The sequence below is a fragment of the Chelonoidis abingdonii genome, chromosome 14 (assembly GCF_003597395.2).
Source record: "Chelonoidis abingdonii isolate Lonesome George chromosome 14, CheloAbing_2.0, whole genome shotgun sequence".
Taxonomy (NCBI): domain Eukaryota; kingdom Metazoa; phylum Chordata; order Testudines; family Testudinidae; genus Chelonoidis; species Chelonoidis abingdonii.
Window position 1 is genome coordinate 34,824,026 of NC_133782.1, and position 10,345 is coordinate 34,834,370.

Here is a 10,345-nt window from a genome sequence, read left to right on the forward strand (position 1 = left end):
GATTTTTAAAAATTGCCAGAGAATCCATCACACCCTGCAGCAAATTGCTCCAATATTTAATTCCAATGGCGAAGAATTAAGAACTAAATGAAAGAAAGGTTTGACATGTAAGACGGTCTTTCTATCTTCTTGACTCTTACAGTATTTATGGATATTGTTTGCCATCAATGATGTTGTTTTCAGATAGCTGCTTCTTTCACTAGCTGGCTCATCTCCTGAGTGACGATCTGCTGGACTACGGCAATTCTTAGCTGTTGCTGATGTCTCTGGGTTCTGTCAGTCCCATTGGTGGCTTGCTGCCAGGGAAGGAGAAGTGTTCTTTCATCCGGTCCTGTGGCTTCCTCAGACAAAAGTGTAATAGCATAGGGGAGTGACTCATCTCTAACAAGGCTTCTTAAAGTCCATTGTCTTTGCTTTCCCCTCCCTCTTATGTCTCCACCCAGGAGCACCAGGACAAATCCAAACTAAGCACACACACCCCGCCCCCAGAGTTACTGGGCTTTGCAATTGTCAAGGTTTTTTCCCCACTCTGAACTTTAGGGTACCGATGGTGGGGACCTGCATGGACCCTTCTAAGCTTAATTCCTAGCTTAGATCTGGTACGCTGCCACCAGCCAGAAGTTCTGTGTCTGGCACACTTTCTGTCCCCCCAAAACCTCCCCCATCTCTGGGTAGCCTTGAGAGGCTTCACACAGATCCCAACTCCTTGGATCTTAAAACAAGGAGGAATTTCACAATTCCCCCCTCCTTTCCCCCCACCAATCCCTGGTGAGTTCAGATTCTAATCCCCTCAGGTCTGAAAACAAGGAAAAATCAATCAGGTTTTCTTTTAAAAAAACGAAAGCTTTTAATTAAAGAAATATAAGGTAAAAATTATCTGCTGTAAATCAGGATGGAAAATGCTTTAAACAGGGTATTCAGAATTCATATAGACTAGAAGGACCTCCCGCGCCAGCCTTAGATTCAAAGTTACCGGGAAACAGAGGTAAAAATCCTTCCAGCAAAAAAGAAGCATTCACAGTTGAAAAAAACAAACATAGACTATATCCACCTTGCCTGGCTATACTTACAATTTTGAAATATGAAAGACTGATTCAGAAAGATTGGAGAGCTCTGGATGTATCGTCTGGTCCCTCTTTGTCTCAAGAGCGAACAACAACAACAACAACAAAGAGCACACACAAAGACTTCCTCCACCTGAGAAGATTTGAAAGTATCTTGTCCCCCTATTGGTCCTCTGGTCAGGTGTCAGCCAGGTTTACTGAGCTTCTTAACCCTTTACAGGTAAAAGAGACATTAACCCTTAACTATCTGTTTATGACAGCAATCAAAAAGGTTAGATTCAGACATCTGTAGCAAAATCAGGAGGGTTGGAGAGTGGTTTATACCCATGAAAGGAAACTCAGGCACGCAGTCTGCAGCCTTATCCTAAGACATTCTCTGAGGCTGTTTGTCTAGTTAGATTAATTGGATTAGTTTTTCTATTCCCAGAATGGATGAATTTAACTCTGAGAATTAGGTGTTGAGTTTGACAACTTGTCTTCCTTGTCTCCATTGAGCATGATCACATATTCACTGAAAATTGGGGACAATTAAAAAAATAGTTATTTTTCATAGAAAATTTGACTTTTTTTAAAAAACAAATACATTTTGCTTTTCAGTAGTCTTAAACTGAAAAAATTGGCTCTCAGTTTTTCAATGAAGATTCACCAATTTTCTCGGGGGTGGGGAGAAATGTTTTTATGTCCAGCTTTAATAGTTCAGAGAATATTTTGTGTAGGATTGTCTTGTTTGGCAAATTTCATTCAATGTGTGATTTGCATGTCTATAAGAATATAAAATGGCTATACTGGGTCAGATCAATGATCCCTGTAGCCCCATGTCCTGTCTTCAGACAGTGGACAGTGCCAGATCTTCAGAGGAAATGAACAGAACAGAGCAATTATCGAATGATCCATCCTCTTCATTATCCACTCCCAGATATATTTCAGTCTACATCTCTGTCAGGGTTCCTTCCCCACTCTGAACTCTGGGGTAGAGATGTGGAGACCCACACGAAAGACCCCCTAAGCTTATATTCCACCACCTTAGATTAAAATCTTCCCCAAGGCACAAATTCCTTTCTTTTCCTTGAACGGTATTGCTGCAACCACCAAGTGATTAAAACAAACATTCAGAGAGGGACCACTTGGAACCCTATCCCCTCCCTCTCCCAAATATCCCCCCAAGTCCCTCCACCCCTTTTCCTGAGGAGGGGGTCTTGAGAATAATATATCAACCGAAAGGTTAACAAAGTGATCACAGGCCAAATCCCTGGTTTTTAGGACACTGAAATCAATCAGGTTCTTAAATCTGTAAAATCAGCACGGAAGATAATTTTACAGGGTAAATAAAAATATTTTAAACACAGAGGATTCTCCCCCAAACTCAACTTCAAAGTTACAAAACCAGGAATAAAACTCCCTCTTAGCATAGGGAAAATTCACAAGATAAAAGAAAAGACAATCTAACGGATTTCCTTGCCATTACTTACAATTTCTGTACATTTTAGATGCATTAGTTAAGGATCTTTTTAGGAGCTGGCTTACCTGCTTGGTCTCTCTTTGTCCCGAAAGGGAACCAACAAAGAGCACAAATAAAACCTCCCCCCCATTTTAAAGTATCGTCTTTCCCCTTTGATCCTTCTGATCAGGTGCTAACTAGGTTAACGGAACTGATTAACCCCTTATAGGCAAGCGATTCTGCACCTCTGGCCAGGAGGGATTTATGTTACTGCATACATAAGGGTTGTTACCCTTCCCTTTATATTTATGACAGCCTTCTTTCACAATAGTTCCTCTTACCCAACAGCATGGCCTATTCTGTCCATCCTATATATTCTGTGCCTGGTATTACCATGTCCCATTAATTATCGTCATTCCACCAAGTTTCTGTGATGCTTATTATGTCAATATCCTCCTTTAATACCATCCCCTCAAGCTCACACATCTTAAAATTTTGACTTCCAATATTTCTGTACAAGCACTTATAAAATGGATCAATATTGATTTCTCTGCCTTCTTGTGATGTAATTGTATGGGACTTTTTTCATTTGACCATTTCTCTTCTGCTCCAAACCGTACTTTAGCAACTTCTACCCTCTTTTCTCTTGCCATTGAACAGAACGGGAATGTTACTGCAACTGTAGGCTTAGCAGCAGTAACATTTTTAAAGTTCTAATTGGTCCATCTCACTCATCCAGCCTAGTAATTGGGTCTCACCATTGGTCTCACTGATATTATGCACTGCACAGCATGCATCAACAGCTGATGGAATGTTTTCCTCCTCAGAGGTTGATCCTTTTCATGAGACACTTTCACCTGCCTTTCAAAGTCCACTTCCTAGTCATCCTGAACCTGCCCAGGTGATCGCTAAACCTCTCGTTGCTTCTTTCGAGGTTGTTGTTGTTGTAAGGCTTCCAGAGAAGGAAAGGATGGGCCGAGCCACCAACAGAGAGGCAGAGCTGGCACAGAAACCCTGTTAAAGTCAGTTGGACATTGTTAGTGGAGTGTAGTGGTGGGGGGACTCACCCCTGCAGCGCCTCCTGTTGGCATCCTGGGAATTAGCTCTTCTTCCAGCTTTGGAGCACACTCTACAGGCCGGTGTCCAGCTGCCAGTTGGCCCCCATTTCCTTCCCTGGACTCTGGTGCCCTGTTATCTGGGGTGCTGCCCCCTGGCAGCACACCCCTCAGTTTCAGGGTCTCCCCTTCCCAGGAAACACCCTCACCCCCTATTCCCACCTTGCCTCAGTCATAGGCTACTGCCAGTCACCAGCTAGCCCTTGCTCCCTGGGGCAGATTGCAGTATAATCCACTCACCACAGGCAAGGTTGAGTTTGTATCTGCTGCCTCTGTCTAGCCTCGGGTTGTCTTCTGCAACCCCAGTATCTGTTTGGCCTTCCACTAGGCCACAACCTGGGATATTCCAGGCCTGAGCTTCCCAGCTCCCGTGACCTTCCCCCAGCCCTGCTGCACTCCAGGTACGTCCTCTAGCTCCCCATCAGCCAGGCCTATCTGTCACCATTGCTAGAGGAGACTGTAAATGACTGCCTGGCTTAGAGCCCTTATATAAGGGCCAGCTGTGGTCTGTTTGAGGTGTGGACCCCAGCTGTGCTGCTTTCTCAGTCAGCCTTTGCTTGCTGCTATGCCCTGCCACAGCTCTCTCAAGACTGTTTTAAGGCTTTCAGGGCAGGAGCAGGTGACTACCCCACTACATGGAGTCTTAGAATTCATCTATTATTTCCAGACATTGCCTAGGTTTTCTACTCAGAACAGTAAGACATTATTTCTCACCTTGCATACCTGCATGATGATGGAACTCAAAACTGATTTTTCAGTGTCAGATTGATTACCCACTGACCGATAGAAATATGAGGTTGCACAATTTCACATGGCAACATGTATTCCTTTCTCCAATATCTGGACAATTCTCATCTCATGTCTGCACTACAGATTTTTGGTGAGCTTGGACCACAGCTCCAGGAATGTGGTTTTCTACAAATGAAAGTCCTGGAGCCACTGCTGGTCATCCCAAGTGTGAATCATAACCCAGTCCCTCCACTTGGTGCCCATTGGATGAGCCCCAAACCACCTCTCTGCTGGATGCACTGGTCTTGGAAAGTTGTACGGGTGTATCCAAAGGACTGTCTGTTCGCTCATCCTCAGGTGACTCTATTTGAGCACAAGGACCTTGCAAATAAACCAGAATTGTTTTCTCTATACATAAAATGGGGAAGAGTGCTTTGTTTCTCTGCATGCATCTTTGTAGTGGACAATTCATACATTGGGCATGAAAGCAGCAAGCTATTGGATGGAAAGGAGGGAATTGTCAACATTTCTCCTGGATTTCTCTAGTCTCTGAGAGACAGAAGGGTATTCCACAATGCACTGGGAAAATCTCCCACAAGGTAACATGCTAGAAGGTACTAATAGGAGACAATGGGGTTCCTATCCATGTTACAACACATCTTTCCCCGATACACCCTAATGCTGTGTGGATACAAGTCACCAGCACAATTGACCAAATATGAATGCACTCTGTTCAATTCGTTTTATCCGTGGTAGAACTAGTTTAGAACCTGAATTCCCATTCTGTGAAAAATTCTGAAATTTAAAAAAAGAAGAAAAAAGAAAAAAAGAATTGTCACTCGCTTGTGGGCCAATTCCACATTCCTTACTCAGCAGAACTACTTGCATCAGTAAGTGTTACTCGATGAGAGTAAGGGTAGTGGGACTGGTCACACAATCAGCTTCACCAGGCATGTTCATTTGAGGAGGGTAGGCAGCATCTTCATGGAAAGAAGACTAAAACCACATTCAGTTGAAGTGAGCCTTATATTTCAGTCTGGGGAATCACTGTAATCCCAGAACAAAGCAACAATAAAAAAAATCTATGTTGAAGTTTTGAATCTAATGAAGTACCCGGGGACCATGTCCCAGAGGTTCCAGGAAACAAGCAGAAATACTCATCATTGAAGTGAGCACTCATTGTTCAGAGGTCAGTGAGGAGGAGATGTTGCCGGGATAAAAGTGACTTTACTGGCTTTTGATAGAACCTTAACAACTGTAGTAATTGTGATCCTTGAGTTTGGAGTGAAATTTTCAAATTCCAGCTCTCAGCAGCTTTAAAGCAGATTAACTTTGGAAGTACTTGAGCTGTGTTATATGCAGCTGTGCTAATCCATTGAGAGAAGAGAGTATGAGGTCGCTATTAAGGTTCTGCAAGTTGAGTGAAGCTGGGGTATGTATTGATTTCAGGCTTCTGTTGGAGATCGATCTGAAAGACTTATAGAATGTCGGAATGAATTATTAACAATGTTCTATGTAATGTGATGATAGCAAGGAATACGGAAGATTTTTCTTTCAATTCTGATTTCAATGCTTTTAGGTCCCAGTTGGTGAGAAGTGCCCTGACACAACCTGAAGTGTCACTAAGCCTATTTTTTTATTGCGTTTGTTATTACAAGAGCTGCTCTGAACGTTTTTCCTCAACCAAAAGTTTTCAGTTTTCATTGAAATACTGAAAATGTTCAGTTGAAAACTTAATTACAAACTGGGGAAGGGAGAATGATTTTCCAATAAAAAAACTGAATTGTTTTGAGGAAAGCAAACACTTTATGTAAACATTTTCATTTAATTGAAACTCCACTGTTGAAACTCCACTGTTGAAACTCCACTATTGAAACTCCCCTATTGAAACTCCACTATTGAAATCCACTATTCCACTGAAAATCTTGACTGGCCGTCATTATTACTATTGCTACAGTAGCACTGGAATCAAGGCTCAGGGTCACATTGCGCTACACTCTGCATGAAATGAGAAAGAAAGGTCTCCAGATTAAATCTAGGGGGATTTTTTATTTTAAATTAAGGTGATGGGAGAAAATCTGGAAGCTGGCATGGAGGGGAGATTGGACAAGGAAACTGGGAACTGGGAGATAAGCTAGGACTAACTGGACAATAAAACTAGTGCTGAGAGTTGGGAGGGAGACTACATGGGCAAAAAAGACCAACCTAGGACTGGAGTCCAAGGAGGGACATTAAACTGGGGGAGTGTTGATAGCCAGTAGGTGAGGGGGAGACTGAGATCAAATGAGGAGCTGTGTGTGGAGGTGGGATATTCAGACTGGCTGAGAAGGGGCTGAGAACTAGTAGAACAGGGTGGAGGAGGTGAGGAGGTATGGTAGACAAATCCAAAGAGGATCCAGGGTGAAGGGGCAGAACCAGCACTGGCTGGACAAAGAAACTGGGAAAAGGAACTGAGTTGGGGACAGTGGGAAGATTGTGAGATTGGATGAAGAGCCTGGAGAGGGAGACTGTGTCTGGGAGTCAGTGAGAAAGGGGAACTTAGACAAGGTGTTGAGTGACTCTGGATGTGGAAGGAGAAGCCTGAGAAGCCTGATGAGAGGGGACTTGGACTAGCTGGGTGTGGAAAATAGAATGATAGAAGGAGCCAGGTTTGAGGAAGAGCCAGGACTGGGAAAGGGAAAGGTTGGTGCAGATTAAAAATCTCTCATCTCCCGTGCTGTGAAAACAAATTCATTGATGTTTGTGAAGTGCTCAGATACTATAGTGATGGGCACTATGGGATAGCCCCTAGAGGAATTAATTATTCTCTCTCCAGAGCAGGGTTTGAATAGTGTCCAGTAAGTAAGCCTTGGAGTCACCCATAGAACAATGAAGACAAAACAAAATGTTCAATAGATGTTCAGTAGTTGAGTCCTATTTACCCTGTGCAGTGGGTGAGGCAGGGGTACTGTGCAAATAATAATGTGTGATCAAGAAATTGAGGACTCTATCATAAATAAGCTTGTCATAATTCAATGTTTTAATATAATTTCAACAGAGAATATCAATGTTTATTTTTAAGCCTTTTTTCAATTGTTATCAATTGAAATTTTCACGATTATGGGAAACTTTGGGGAGCTTAAAGAAAGGGTGTTAGATGCCAATCATTTAATGAGAGTACACATTGAGATATAAAAAGTTAAAGCTTTATAACAGCTAAAACACAAATTGTGAGTGTCACATGTCATCATGTACAAAATAAATATCCTTAAATCAAACTCTAGCAAGTTGTCAAGCAGAGTTTTTCTGACTTTTCCTGTCTGTAAATTTCAATGGTTATTGATGGAAATGTTTTTTCACCAAGAGTGTGTTTGCTGTCAAGTACCTCTAAAAATCCAGTCAGTCCACATCTAATCATAATGTGCAAGTACCGGGAGGTGAATGAATGTTGCACAGGCAACTTTAATCCTGGCATTTCCTAACTTTGAGAGAGACAGAGTTATGCTCTAGTTCAGTCACAAACTCTTGGGTTTGATGCACACTAAATCCTCATCTTGCTCCCTTCTAGCATTAAAATAAAGGACTGTGTGCACCGAGGGCCACATTTCAAAACTCTAGCTCATGTCAAGTATTCCTTCACTTTAAGGGGAGTCCCATGGATCTTAGTGAGTAAGGGCATGAGTAAGAGTAGCAGAAGCTTGCCCTCTATAGGCAAATTCCTCTCTTGTAAATAATTATCAGGGAGAAAGTTAACAAAATGGTGCTCTATGATATTTCTAAGGGTTAAGTCCACTTTTATCAAAGCCAGTGGGAGATGTGCCTTTATTTTCAATGAGAGTGAGCTACAAATGGGGCCTGTAGCCTGATGCATTCTCCTTAGCTCTTTGGTTCTTTTTTAATGCTTATCTCATTCCTTTTCCCAAGGAAATAGAGACAATGAAAGAGAGAAACCACACAGCACTGACGGAATTCATTCTGCTGGCATTTGGAAGTGGTCCAGGGCTCAAGGTGGAACCCTTTGTGGTGTTTCTAGCCATTTATTTGACAACTATTCTGGGGAACACCATCATGGTCTTCCTCATTAGAGCGAGCTCTTGTCTGCACACCCCCATGTATTTCTTCCTCATGAACATGTCACTCTTAGACCTCTGCTACTCCTCGACCATAGCCCCCAAAGCCATGTCAAGCTTCTTAGCAGGCAGCAAAACCATTTCCTTCATTGGATGTGCCACCCAATTATTCTTCTTCGGTGTCTTTGTCACGACTGAGACATTCATCCTGGCAGCCATGGCGTATGATTGATACACCGCCATCTGCAATCCGCTCCTGTATCCCATCGCCATGTCCAAACAGGTTTGCATTCAGCTGCTGGTGGGTTCCTATGTTTGCAGTGGTGTAAACTCCATGGTGCAAACAGTCTTTACCTTTACACTGTGTTTCTGTGGGTTCAATGAGATCGATCACTTCTTCTGTGACATTCCACTCCTGGTAAGCCTCTCATGCACCAACACAGACATCAATGAACTGGTGCTGTTCACTTCATCCAGCTTCATTCTCATGAGCATCTCCATGGTCATTCTCATCTCTTATGCCTACATCATCTCTGCCATTCTCAGGATTCTCTCTGCTGAGTGCAGATGCAGAGCCTTCTCCACCTGCACTTGCCACAAGATGTCTGTGAGCTTATTTTATGGGACTCTTACCTTCATGTATGCTCAACCCAGTTCACTATCTGCTCCAGGTCAGAACAAAGTGGTGTCTGTGTTTTATACGCTGGTCATCCTTATGTTGAATCTCCTCATCTACAGCCTGAGGAACACACATTGTGAAAAAAGCTTTGGAAAGGACCATCAGCTCAGTGTTTTTAAAATGAAACTTCTCTATGAACATTGATCTCGATAATACTTGGACTATGATAAGACCAGTACAGTAACAGTCAAAATTTCTATCATCTATCTATCTTTCTATTTATCTATCTAAACTTGCAGTTCCCATTTGTACTCATCTCTCTCTACATTTTATGTCACTCCCAAACACTGATGTATGGCAAAATAAGAGTGTATTAAAAATAAATCGAACAACTCTCTGTGTATCCATGTTACATTTTTTCACATTGTTATCTCTTCATGTAACTTAGAAATGCATCTGGTCTGGAAATAGAGATTCAAACATCCCTGAACCTTGGGGAGTATCTGAGATCTGTATTGTAATTTCACCACTGGTTTATCAAGGATGATCCAACTGAAGAATAAACCTTTTGCTTAATATGTGTTTTTGGTTATATTGCACTTTACTGTCTGGCTCCAGTGACTAATCTCCATAATATTGGCCAAAGGAGGTAAATTACCATTTTCCAAATCACAGTGTTGCAGTCAGTGACAAAACATTTTGTGGATGAAAAATTAGGATTTAGTTTGACCATAATCTTTGGCAAATTTTGGTTGAGTTTTCCAATTTTTGGTCAGTTGGAGAGGAAAAAAATAGATTTGTTTTAAAATCAAAACTTTTCCTTTCAATATTTGTTAGAAAAACAAAAACAAAAAACATTTTAATTGTTTGATTCAAAAATGCTTTTTCATTTAGAATTTTACAGCAATTTTATTTTCTGCAGAATGGTTAAAAATTCCAAAATGAGAAAAGCAAAATATTGTGTTTGGGGAATCTGGCTAAACTTTTTGTTCAACCCAAAATATTTTTTTCAACTTGTTTGGTTCACTGAATCATCATCATCATCATCATCATCATCTAAAACAATTTCTTTCAGATTTTCAATTCAGCCAGTGCCTAGCAAAGTCAGTTGTTTTCACAGCTACATACATGACTATTTCAGACACAGGAGGCATACGACAAGTGTGAACTACTCTTCTCATCCGCAGTGGCTCTGAATGCCATTGGCTCTCACTGACGTCAAAAGCCGTTGCACCTGCTGAAGAAGAGGTGTGATAACAGCTCAGGAGAAGATCAGCCACAGCATCTAATGATCATCTTGCTGCTTCTACCATGGTTTATTTGGTGGGAAT

General features: G+C 41.8%; 1 pseudogene; it reads left to right on the plus strand.

The window, feature by feature from the left end:
- The first annotated feature begins 8,258 nt into the window (after positions 1–8,258).
- On the plus strand, positions 8,259–9,198 carry LOC116822022 (olfactory receptor OR9H1-like; annotated as a pseudogene).
- The last annotated feature ends 1,147 nt before the right edge of the window (positions 9,199–10,345 follow it).